Source organism: Mus caroli, unplaced genomic scaffold (genome assembly GCF_978045245.1).
Source record: "Mus caroli unplaced genomic scaffold, Mus_caroli_1 scaffold_3, whole genome shotgun sequence".
In the NCBI taxonomy this organism is placed as follows: domain Eukaryota; kingdom Metazoa; phylum Chordata; class Mammalia; order Rodentia; family Muridae; genus Mus; species Mus caroli.
The window spans coordinates 77,950,997-77,964,029 of NW_028227258.1; the positions used below are offsets into that span (position 1 = coordinate 77,950,997).

At 40.0% G+C, this 13,033-nt stretch overlaps 1 protein-coding gene across 1 annotated transcript in view; it reads left to right on the forward strand.

The window, feature by feature from the left end:
- Nucleotides 1-13,033, forward strand: part of Mnd1 (meiotic nuclear divisions 1) — a 77,387-nt gene that overhangs the window by 35,829 nt on the left and 28,525 nt on the right. The gene's annotated exons all lie outside the window — the stretch shown is intronic.

Genomic DNA, 13,033 nt, shown 5'->3' on the forward strand with positions numbered 1-13,033 from the left:
CATGTGAGGGTTGGATGTGAACACTGTCTCCACAGAATTATCAGCAGACCTCTGTACACAGCTGCGATGTGCATGACCACTCATAGACAGCATGAGCAATACATAATACGTAAGTATTTAACAATGAAAAACATGTATGGGTTGAGGGTATAGCTAGCTTTAGATTGCATATTTAGCATACTTAAGGGTCTAGGTTCAATTCTTAGCACTACAAGGAAAAAACTTGATTCATAAAAATGTGAAAATGTATTAAATATCAATAACTGAAATCAGTCTAAGGGGTTGGGTGACTCAGGGTATAAGGCACTTGCCATCTATTCATAAGGACCTGAGTTCAAATCTCCAGAACACATGAAAAACTGGATGAGATAGCACATAACTGTGATCCCCAAATACCCACAGCGCTGATGGGCAGAGGCGTGCTGTCCCTGGAGGCTCCTGGACATCTGCCCGGCAGATGCAGAAGTAAACAAAGAGGCCCTGTCTCCAGGTGGAAGGTGGTATGTGCTACAGCATAGATGATCCTTGAGACATTCTAAGTAAAATAAACCACTCTCAGGCTCTCTAACATACCCAGGATCATAGGATCAGAGATGCCCTGAGCAGAACTTGGGCGCTAACTCCACAATCAGTCCCAAAACACCCAGAAGAAGCTCCACTCCCAGGTGCTCTAATACACCCAGGACCACAGGATCACAGGTTCCTAGGATCCCAGGAGCTTGGTTACACCAGGATCTAACAGAAACAGAAACTAAACAGAGACACCGTGAAACTAACAGAAATTTTGAACCAAACGGATCTAACAGATATTTATAGAACATTTCATCCTAAAGCAAAAGAATATACCTTCTTCTCAGAACCTCATGGTACCTTCTCCAAAACTGACCATATAATTGGTCACAAAACAGATCTCAACAGATACAAGAAGATTGAAATAATCCCACGCACCCTATCAGATCACCACAGACTAAGGTTGGTCTTAAATACCAACAAAAACAACGGAAAGCACACATACACATGGAAGCTGAACATCCCTCTGCTCAATAATGACTTGATCAAGGAAGAAATAAAGAAAGAAATTAAAGGCTTTTTTGAATTTAATGAAAATGAAGACACATCAATCCCAAACTTATGGGACACAATGAAAGCGGTGGTAAGAGGAAAACTCATAGCTCTAAGTGCCTCTAAAAAAGAAACTGGAGAGAGCATACACTAGCAGCCTGACAGCACATCTGAAAGCTCTAGAACAAAAAGAAGCAAATTCACCAAAGAGGAGTAGAAGGCAGGAAATAATCAAACTCAGGGGCGAAATCAACCAAGTGGAAACAAGAAGAACTATACAAAGAATCAACCAAACCAGGAGCTGGTTCTTTGAGAAAATCAACAAGATAGATAAACCCTTAGCCAGACTAACAAGAGGGCACAGAGGCAGTATCCAAATTAACAAAATCAGAAATGAAAAGGGAGACATAACGATGAAATATATCTTAAAATAAGTAATCTATTTGTTAGATATTAATTACTGAAAATATTAAAATCATGTTCTGCAAGCATCATGGAAATATTATTGGTAATTTTTCTCACTGTGCTTGAAATTAGCATTTTCTTAATGTTTAACTTCAAAGAGTTTTTGCTATTTTGAAATTTTTAAAATATACTTACTGATAAAATAATTTATCTCCTAGAAACACTGGTAATCTTTTTTAAGTAAATTGATTGTTAGACAATGTACACAGATATATAATGCGTTTTAAATACTCTCTCACTATGTCAGGTGGTATCATATAAGGGCTTTTGAATATATTTATATTTATTTTTATTTTTTATTTTTTTTTTTGAGACAGGGTTTCTCTGTGTAGCCCTGGCTGTCCTGAAACTCACTTTGTAGACCAGGCTGGCCTTCAACTCAGAAATCCGCCTGCCTCTGCCTCCCAAGTGCTGGGATTAAAGGTGTGTACCACCACTGCCCAGCTTGAATATATTTCTTAATGATTCATTTTTAGTATTTTATGCTCTTTTACTATGTTTAATTCACAAAGAATATTTTGTATGTTTTGAAACAACTTAGTATTCAACATTAGATATAGTAGCTTCAGTTATAGATAATATTAAATATTCACTAATGATATTTTAGGGTATGAAAGGATATGAATATAAAAGTTGAACAAATTTTTATGTATTATTTGATTCTCAAAATACTCAATATGATTAATATGTTTGATGTATAACAGGTTTTTAAATAATAAAAATAACTAAGAAAAAAGAATATTATTCACTGATGAAAAGAAATTAGTTGTCATAAACCATAGGACAGTTTGGAATTCAGAGGGATTTCAGTGCATATTGCTAAGTAAAAGAAGCCAGGCTAGGGGGAAGAAGAAGGAATGACTAAATAGAGCAAGGAGAATTTTGACCAGTGAAACTATTCTGTGTGAACTGGAATGGTGGGTGTGTTTCCTAAAACCCCCAGAGTTCACAACAGCAGTGTTGGATCCTAATGTACCCTGGACTTCAGTGATAGTCATGTCAGTGTAGGCTCATAAATTGTGATAAATGTACCATTTCACGGAAGATTTTGGTAGTGAGGAGGCTGTGGATATGTAGGGATAGGATGTGTGAGAACATCTTGATCTTTTGTTCAACTCACTGTGAACCTAAAACTGCTCTGAAAAACAAAGTTGTTTTTAAAATAATGTAGACCCATTGGATATGGTGGTACACGCCCCTAAACCCAGCAGGAGGAGGCAGGTACATCTCTAAGTTTGTATATATTTATATTTACACACATTTGAAGTTTATCTGAACATAGTGGATTGTGAAGCATTGAGCAGAGGTCCATCTGGTTTACGTTTTGAGTGCTCTTTTTTTTTTTTTTTTTTTTTTTTTTTTTGGTTTTTCGAGGCAGGGTTTCTCTTTATAGCTCTGGCTGTCCTGGAGCTCACTTTGTAGACCAGGCTGGCCTCGAACTCAGAAATCCGCCTGCCTCTGCCTCCCGAGTGCTGGGATTAAAGGCGTGCGCCACCACGCCTGGCTGGTTTACGTTTTGAAGTGTTACCTTTGTTGGTCTGTGTGAATGTAAAGCCACAGTGTGCACTTATTAGGAAGGGATGCAGTGGGACTGTTGTATTTTCTGGGTGTATTTTCATGTCTAGGGACAGGGCAGTCTGCAATGTGCTCATAGAAGAGTATTGTGTTAGAGCCTCGAATCAAAAAATGAAACCTCTTTTTTCTAGGCCCGGGCAGTTTACTATTCCAGTTGATGCTCTTTGTTCTGGTATACTAGGCTGTAAAAACCGATTATCATTAGCCTTAGTGACATATGGGGATACATGTAGTATAATATGTAGTTGATTCTGGTTTTACTTTGTAAAAATATACCAGAAAAGTTTGGTCTTTAAAGGAATCTTGTGGTGAGCACCTTTTGAAAATATAAGATAATATCTTTTTAAGTTTTTTTTTCTTTTTTTTTTCTTTTTAATATTTTTATTACATATTTTCCTCAATTACATTTCCAATGCTATCCCAAAAGTCCCCCATAGCGCCCCCCACTTCCCTACCCACCCATTCCCATTCTTTTGGCCCTGGCATTCCCCTATATTGGGGCATATAAAGTTTGCAAGTCCAATGGGCCTCTCTTTCCATTGATGGCCAACTAGGCCATCTTTCGATACATATGCAGCTAGAGACAAGAACTCCGGGTTCTGGTTAATACATCATGTTGTTCCGACAATAGGGTTGCAGATCCCTTTAGCTCCTTGGGTACTTTCTCTAGCTTCTCCATTGGGAGCCCTGTGATACATCCAATAGCTGACTGTGAACATCCACTCCTGTGTTTGCTAGGCCCCGGCATCATCTCACAAGAGACAGCTATATTTGGGTCCTTTCAGCAAAATCTTGCTAGTGTATGCAATGGTGTCAGCGTTTAGAAGCTGCTTATGGGAAGGATCCCTGGATACGGCAGTCTCTAAATGGTCCATCCTTTCATCACAGCTACGAACTTTGTATCTGTAACTCCTTCCCTGGGTGTTTTGTTCCCAATTCTAAGAAGGGGCACAGTGTCCACACTTTGGTCTTCATTCTTCTTGAGTTTCATGCGTTTAGCAAATTGTATCTTATATCTTGGGTATCCTAAGTTTTGGGCTAATATCCACTTATCAGTGAATACATATTGTGTGAGTTCTTTTGTGATTGTGTTACTTCACTCAAGATGATGCCCTCCAGGTCCATCCATTTGGCTAGGAATTTCATAAATTCATTCTTTTTAATAGCTGAGTAGTACTCCATTATGTAAATGTACAATAATTTCTGTATCCATTCCTCTGTTGAGGGGCATCTGGGTTCTTTCCAGCTTCTGGCTATTATAAATAGGGCTGCTATGAACATAGTGGAGCATGTGTCCTTTTTACCGGTTGGGACATCTTCTGGATATATGCCCAAGAGAGGTATTGCTGGATCCTCCAGTAGTACTATGTCCAATTTTCTGAGGAACCGCCAGACTGATTTCCAGAGTGGTTGTACAAGCTTGCAATCCCACCAACAATGGAGGAGTGTTCCTCTTTCTCCACATCCTCGCCAGCATCTGCTGTCACCTGAATTTTTGATCTTAGCCATTCTGACTGATGTGAGGTGGAATCTCAGGGTTGTTTTGATTTGCATTTCCCTGATGATTAAGGATGTTGAACATTTTTTCAGGTGCTTCTCTGCCATTCGGTATTCCTCAGGTGAGAATTCTTTGTTTAGTTCTGAGCCCCATTTTTTAATGGGGTTATTTGACTTTCTGGAGTCCACCTTCTTGAGTTCTTTATATATATTGGATATTAGTCCCTTATCTGATTTAGGATAGGTGAAGATCCTTTCCCAATCTGTTGGTGGTTTTTTTGTCTTATTGATGGTGTCTTTAGCCTTGCAGAAGCTTTGCAGTTTCATGAGGTCCCACTTGTCAATTCTCGATCTTACAGCACAAGCCATTACTGTTCTATTCAAGAATTTTTTCCCCTGTGCCCATATCTTCAAGGCTTTTCCCCACTTTCTCCTCTATAAGTTTCAGTGTCTCTGGTTTTATGTGAAGTTCCTTGATCCACTTAGACTTGACCTTAGTACAAGGAGATAGGAATGGATCGATTCGCATTCTTCTACATGTTAACAACCAGTTGTGCCAGCACCATTTGTTGAAAATGCTGTCTTTCTTCCACTGGATGTTTTTAGCTCCCTTGTCGAAGATCAAGTGACCGTAGGTGTGTGGGTTCATTTCTGGGTCTTCAATTCTATTCCATTGGTCTATTTGTCTGTCACTATACCAGTACCATGCAGTTTTTATCACAATTGCTCTGTAGTAGAGCTTTAGGTGCGGCATGGTGATTCCACCAGAGGTTCTTTTATCCTTGAGAAGAGTTTTTGCTATCCTAGGTTTTTTGTTATTCCAGATGAATTTGCAGATTGCACTTTCTAATTCGTTGAAGAATTGATTTGGAATTTTGATGGGGGTTGCATTGAATCTGTAGATTGCTTTTGGCAAGATAGCCATTTTTACAATATTGATCCTGCCAATCCATGAGCATGGGAGATCTTTCCATCTTCTGAGATCTTCTATAATTTCTTTCTTCAGAGACTTGAAGTTTTTATTATACAGATCTTTCACTTTCTTAGTTAGAGTCACGCCAAGATATTTTATATTATTTGTGACTATTGAGAAGGGTGTTGTTTCCCTAATTTCTTTCTCAGCCTGCTTATTCTTTGTGTAGAGAAAGGCCATTGATTTGTTTGAGTTAATTTTATATCCAGCTACTTCACCGAAGCTGTTTATCAGGCTTAGGAGTTCTCTGGTGGAATTTTTAGGGTCACTTATATATACTATCATATCATCTGCAAAAAGTGATATTTTGACTTCATCTTTTCCAATTTGTATCCCTTTGATCTCCTTTTGTTGTCGAATTGCTCTGGCTAGGACTTCAAGTACAATGTTGAATAGGTATGGAGAAAGTGGACAGCCTTGTCTAGTCCCTGATTTTAGAGGGATTGCTTCAAGCTTCTCACCATTTACTTTGATGTTGGCTACTGGTTTGCTGTAGATTGCTTTTATCATGTTTAGGTATGGGCCTTGAATTCCTGATCTTTCCAAGACTTTTATCATGAATGGGTGTTGGATCTTGTCAAATGCTTTTTCCGCATCTAACGAGATGACCATGTGGTTTTTGTCTTTGAGTTTGTTTATATACTGGATTACGTTGATGGATTTCCGTATATTGAACCATCCCTGCATCCCTGGGATGAAACCTACTTGGTCAGGATGGATGATTGTTTTGATGTGTCCTTGGATTCAGTTAGCAAGAACTTTATTGAGGATTTTTGCATCAATATTCATAAGGGATATTGGTCTGAAGTTTTCTATCTTTGTTGGGTCTTTTTGTGGTTTAGGTATCAGAGTAATTGTGGCTTCATAGAATGAGTTGGGTAGAGTACCTTCTGTTTCTATTTTGTGGAATAGTTTGTGAAGAACTGGGATTAGATCTTCTTTGAAGGTCTGATAGAACTCTGCACTAAACCCATCTGGTCCTGGGCTTTTTTTAGTTGGGAGACTATTAATGACTGCTTCTATTTCTTTGGGGGGTATAGGGCTGTTTAGATCATTAACCTGATCTTGATTCAACTTTGGTACCTGGTATTTGTGTAGGAACTTCTCCATTTCATCCAGGTTCTCCAGTTTTGTTGAGTATAGCCTTTGGTAGAAGGATCTGATGGTGTTTTGGATGTCTTCAGGATCTGTTGTTATGTCTCCTTTTTCATTTCTGATTTTGTTAATTAGGATGCTTTCCCTGTGCCCTCTAGTGAGTCTGGCTAAGGGTTTATCTATCTTGTTGATTTTCTCAAAGAACCAGCTCCTTGATTGGTTGATTCTTTGAATAGTTCTTCTTGTTTCCACTTGGTTGATTTTTGCCCCTGAGTTTGATTATTTCCTGCCGTCTACTCCTCTTGGGTGAATTTGCTTCCTTTTGTTCTAGTGCTTTTAGGTATGTTGTCAAGCTGCTAATGTGTGCTCTCTCTAGTTTCCTTTTGGAGGCACTCAGAGCTATGAGTTTTCCTCTTAGAAATGCTTTCATTGCGTCCCATAAGTTTGGGTATGTTGTGGCTTCATTTTCATTGAACTCTAAAAAGTCCTTAATTTCTTTCTTTATTCCTTCCTTGACCAAGGTATCATTGAGAAGAGTGTTGTTCAGTTTCCACGTGAAGGTTGGCTTTCTATTATTTATTTTGTTATTGAAGATCAGCCTTAGTCCATGGTAATCTGATAGGATGCATGGGACAATTTCAATATTTTTGTATCTGTTGAGGCCTGCTTTGTGACCAATTATGTGGTCAATTTTGGAGAAGGTACCATGAGGTGCTGAGAAGAAGGTATATCCTTTTGTTTTAGGATAGAATTTTCTGTAGATATCTGCCAGATCCATTTGATTCATAATTTCTCTTAGTTTCTCTGTGTCCCTGTTTAGTTTCTGTTTCCATGATCTGTCCATTGGTGAAAGTGGTGTGTTGAAGTCTCCCACTATTATTGTATGAGGTGCAATGTGTGCTTTGAGATTTACTAAAGTTTCTTTAATGAATGTGGCTGCCTTTGTATTTGGAGCATAGATATTCAGGATTGATAGTTCCTCTTGGAGGATTTTACCTTTGATGAGTATGAAGTGTCCCTCCCTGTCTTTTTTAATGACTTTGGGTTGGAAGTCAATCTTATCAGATATTAGAATGGCTACTCCAGCTTGTTTCTTCATACCATTTGCTTGGAAAATGGTTTTCCAGCCTTTCATTCTGAGGTAGTGTCTATCTTTTTCTCTGAGATGAGTTTCCTGTAAGCAGCAAAATGTTGGGTCTTGTTTGTGTAGCCAGTTTGTTAGTCTATGTCTTTTTATCGGGGAGTTGAGTCCATTGATATTAAGAGATATTAAGGAAAAGTAATTGTTGTTTCCTGTTATTTTTGTTGTTAAAGTTGGCATTCTGTTCTTGTGGCTGTCTTCTCTTAGGTTTGTTGAGGGATTACCTTCTTGTTGTTTCTAGGGCGTGGTTCCTGTCCTTGTATTGGTTTTTTTTCTGTTATTATCCTTTGAAGGGCTGGATTCGTGGAGAGATAATGTGTGAATTTGGTTTTGTCGTGGAATACTTTGGTTTCTCCATCTATGTTATTTGAGAGTTTGGCTGGGTATAGTAGCCTGGGCTGGAATTTGTGTTCTTTTAGTGTCTGTATAACATCCGTCCAGGATCTTCTGGCTTTCATAGTCTCTGGTGTAATTCTGATAGGCTTGCCTTTATATGTTACTTGGCCTTTTTCTCTTACTGCTTTTAGTATTCTATCTTTATTTAGAGCATTTGTTGTTCTGATTATTATGTGTCGGGAGGTATTTCTTTTCTGGTCCAGTCTATTTGGAGTTCTGTAGGCTTCTTGTATGTTCATGGGCATCTCTTTCTTTAGATTTGGGAAGTTTTCTTCTATAATTTTGTTGAAGATGTTTGCTGGTCCTTTGAGTTGAAAATCTTCATTCTCATCCACTCCTATTATCCGTAGGTTTGGTCTTCTCATTGTGTCCTGTATTTCTTGGATGTTTTGAGTTAGGATCTTTTTGCATTTTACATTTTCCTTGATTGTTGTGCCGATGTTCTCTATGGAATCTTCTGCACCTGAGATTCTCTCTTCCATCTCTTGTATTCTGTTGCTGATGCTGGTATCTATGGTTCCAGATTTCTTTCCTAGGGTTTCTATCTCCAGTGTTGCCTCATTTTGGGTTTTCTTTATTGTGTCTACTTCCCTTTTTAGGTCTAGTATGGTTTTGTTCATTTCCATCATCTGTTTGGATGTGTTTTCCTGTTTTTCATTAAGGACTTCTACCTGTTTGATTATGTTATCCTGTTTTTCTTTAAGGATTTGTAACTCTTTAGCAGTGTTCTCCTGCAATTCTTTAAGGGATTTTTGTGCTTCCTCTTTACTGTCTTCTACCTGTTTACCAGTGTTCCTTTGTATTTCTTTAAGTGTGTTATTAAAGTCCTTCTTGAAGTCCTCTACCATCATCATGAGATATGCTTTTAGATCCGTGTCTAGCTTTTCCGGTGTGTTGGGGTGCCCTGGACTGGGCGAAGTGGGAGTGCTGGGTTCTGATGATGGTGAGTGGTCTTGGTTTCTGTTAGTAAGATTATTACGTTTACCTTTCGCCATCTGGTAATCTCTGGGGTTAGTTGTTGTCGTTGTCACTGTTTAAAGATTGGAGCAGAAGCTGTGTTCCACTCACCAGCAGTCTCAAAATCCTGTGGCGGGGGTCGTGGGTAGCTGGCGGGTGTCAGCCGACCGTGCGCTCTAGCTACCCCGGTGCTGGTCCGGCTGGATGAGGCCTGTGGCCCTACTCAGGCCGGTTTCTGCTTCCCTAACTAATGCAGTCTCAGGTCCCGTGCACAATTGGATTGGAGCAGAAGCTGTGTTCCACTCACCAGAAGTCTTAAGATCCTGTGGCGGGTGTTGTGGGTAGCTGGCGAGTGTCAGCCGACCCTGCGCCCTAGCTACCCCGGTGCTTTTCTGACCGGAAGAGGCTTGTGGCCCTATGTAGGCGGGATTTCTGCCTCCCCAACCAGAGCAGTCTCAGGTCCCGCGTGATAGGACTGGAGCAGAAGCTGTGTTCCACTCACCAGCAGTCTCAAAATCCTGTGGCTGGGGTCGTGGGTAGCTGTCGGGTGTCAGCCGACCCTGTGCTCTAGCTACCCCGGTGCTGGTCCGGCCAGATGAGGCCTGTGGCCCTACTCAGGCCGGTTTCTGCTTCCCTAACTAATTCAGTCTCAGGTCCCGCGCGCAATTGGATTGGAGCAGAAGCTGTGTTCCACTCACCAGCAGTCTCAAAATCCTGTGGCTGGGGTCGTGGGTAGCTGGCGGGTGTCAGCCGACCCTGCGCTCTAGCTACCCTGGTGCTGGTCCGGCCGGATGAGTCCTGTGGCCCTACTCAGGCCGGTTTCTCTTAAGTTTTTTTGTAAGTGTGAACTTTCAATTTCTAAATACAGAGAGATCTGGAGATATTTTTAGTTCAAACTACAATGTATAGCAGTAATTTTCTTTTTCTTAGATGCTATATTATATTTTTGTATTATTAATATCTTATGTATTTCAGTTGGTTTTGCTACTCAGAGAAAAGGAAATTTTATTTAGATCAGTACTTCTCAAAACTGTGGACCCATAATCAGCCGGATCAGCATCACCTAGGACATTTATAAGTGCAAATTCGTGGACATGTGGCTCAGTGGCACTGTTTGCCGAGTGCTCAGCGAGCTGTGTGCAGAACCCCACCACTGTTCTCGTCGGAAGCTCAGGAGGTGGGACAGCAGCCTGCTGAAGAACTACTGGCTCACTGACCCATCTTCAGTGGCGACCAGCTCAGTTCATTCCCCTCAGAGCCCTGGTTTGATTTAGTTCCACAGGGCCTATTAGTAAGTATAGCATATGACTTCTTACAGATCAAAACAAGCCCAAACCTAAAACCAGAACAGAGTGCCAAGCCTGATGGCAGGGGCTGCCTGCCAAGAGCTACGGTTCCCGTGGGCTTGGGGTCAGTGTATGCAAACTAACAAGGACCGCCAGCCTTCCCCGGAAGCATCTGAGCCTGTCATGGAGATTGTGCCCTGTGTTACCAAGATACTTAACATGACAACTCATGGACAGTAGACATGTACCTGAGTGTTTCATAAAAATATATGTATATATATATATATATATATATATAAATGTATGTTAGGTTTGTTTTACATAATTATTAACTTTAAGGCCATGGTGTCTGATTTATTTTATAAATAACTTTCATGTTTTTAAATATGAATGTGTATTATTTTAATTGGAGAATTCCCCTGTTCCTGAATTGAAGTGATGTATACACTTAAAGATTATTTCAGGTAGATCCTGCAGAATGTAGAATATTAACTTTTTAAACTTGGAGGTTTAAAAAAAATCAGTTGGGCTCTTCATTGAAGAACTGGATCTTGTTGCTAAATTTCAAGCCTTGATGCTTGTTTTGGCTTAGCAAGTTGCCACATGTGTTTTGTTCTAACTTAAGATCGTGTCTCTAGAAGAGGCACAACTGTTCGGCTTGCGACGTCTGTGTGGCCTGTAGACGTGTGCTGTCAGTCGGAGCCTGGAGAAGCAGTGAAAGGATGTTGATGGTGCTTCCTGCTCGCAATTTCAAAAGTAGAGGCATCCCGACAGTAGAGCTACCCGCTTCCTAAAGATGCTGCTTCTGAATTTTAAGCAAGACTGGTATTTAAATACTCATCACCCTCTATATAGCTAGATTTATATTGTGAGAAGTCAGTTTCTTTTCAGCTAACAAATTAAATGAATGTAGCCCTCAATTACTTCCCAGATGTCTGTGATTCCAGAGTGACAGAGGCATGGAGGATACTAAGAAGGCTTCACTCCTGAGTCTGGAATTTCTTAGCTTATAGTAAAAGGTGTGGTAGACACTGGATGTTGGGAATTTGCTGCGATTGTTTACTTACTCAGAGACTCGGGTGAGAGTCACAGTTTTGAGGGGTCAGGAGTGCTCTGAAATTTGTCAGTCTTTCCTAGGGAAATACTTGTGTGGGTCAGGAGTGCTCTGAGGTTTGTCAGTCTTTTCTAGGGATATGCTTGTGGATTCTCCATACTCACTGTCTGGATTGACTTCCGCATGGAATTTATCTGCCTTTTAAGCCGAATAAGATGATTACATTAATTAATTAACCAATTAAATATGTCTAGAATTGGCAGCAGGTGACAGAGTCTTTGTCCTCTGAGAGATTAATGTGTGGAGTGCAGCTCCTCTCAGATCCCTTCTTGGGAACAAGTGAGATACAGACCTATTGAAGTGCGCCGTACAGGTCTCTATGAACAACCTGTGGTAGTTTGGAGTGACCTTAGTCAAAGTGAAATGAAATTTAAATAGAGATTTTTAAAGGAGATATTTCTGAATTTTCAAATACAATTTCTAACCAAAGTAATTTGAGGTAGAGTTTATTTGTGGATAGAAATGGAAAAGAGCTAAAGATTATATAAAAGTGTTGAAGACATATTACTCAGGATTGGGTGTAGTGTGGTCTTTAGTCCCAACACCCGGGGAAACAGAAACAGGGTATTCTCTTTGAGTCCCACTATGTAGTGAGGGCTACATAGTGAGACCTTGTCTCAGAAACAACAAATTTTTTTTAAAAAATTAAAGGTATTATTTTTTTGGATGAAATAAGAAAACACTTAGTTTTTGTGCAGGCGAATTTTATGTTAGCTTGACACAGGCTAGTCATCTGAGAGGAGGGAACCAACTGAGAAACTGCCACCATAAGAGCTGAAGCAGTTCTCAACCTGTGGATCTCAGATGACCCTTTGACAGGGGTCACCTAAGACCATTGGAAACACAGATGTTTAGACTAAAATTCAAAATAGTAGCAAATTATAGTTATGAAGTAGTGATGAAAATAATTTTATGATTGGGGGTCACCACAAGATGAGGAAGTGTACTAAAGGGTCGAAACATTAGGAAGGTTGAGAACCACTGCTGTAGAGCATTTTTTTAATTGATGGGGATTAATTACTAATTAATTAGTAAGTAGGGAGGGCCCAGCCCATTTGGATGGTGCCACCCTCAGCTGTTAGTGATGGACTTTATAAGAAAGCAGGCAGAACATGCCATGAGGAACCCTTTCATGGCCTCTGCATCAGTTCCTGCCCCAGGATTCGGCTCTGTCTGAGTTCTTGTCCTGACTTCCTCCAGTGATGGACATGGAGGTGGAAGCATAAGTCAAATAAAACCTTCAGGCCACAAATTCCTCTTGGTCACGGCGTTTCATCATAGCAGTGGGAACCCTAACTACGACACCTTTCTTTAATTCTACTCTAATGATTCATAATTTTTTTTAAATTAGAAAAAATTTTTGGTGTAGCCTTTAATATTTTTTCTAACACATGCTGAGCCAAAAGTCTGTTTCATTTTGTCTTCTAAAGGGATCTTCTAGGCAGCTTCTCAGCAACTTATTTCATGTTTGA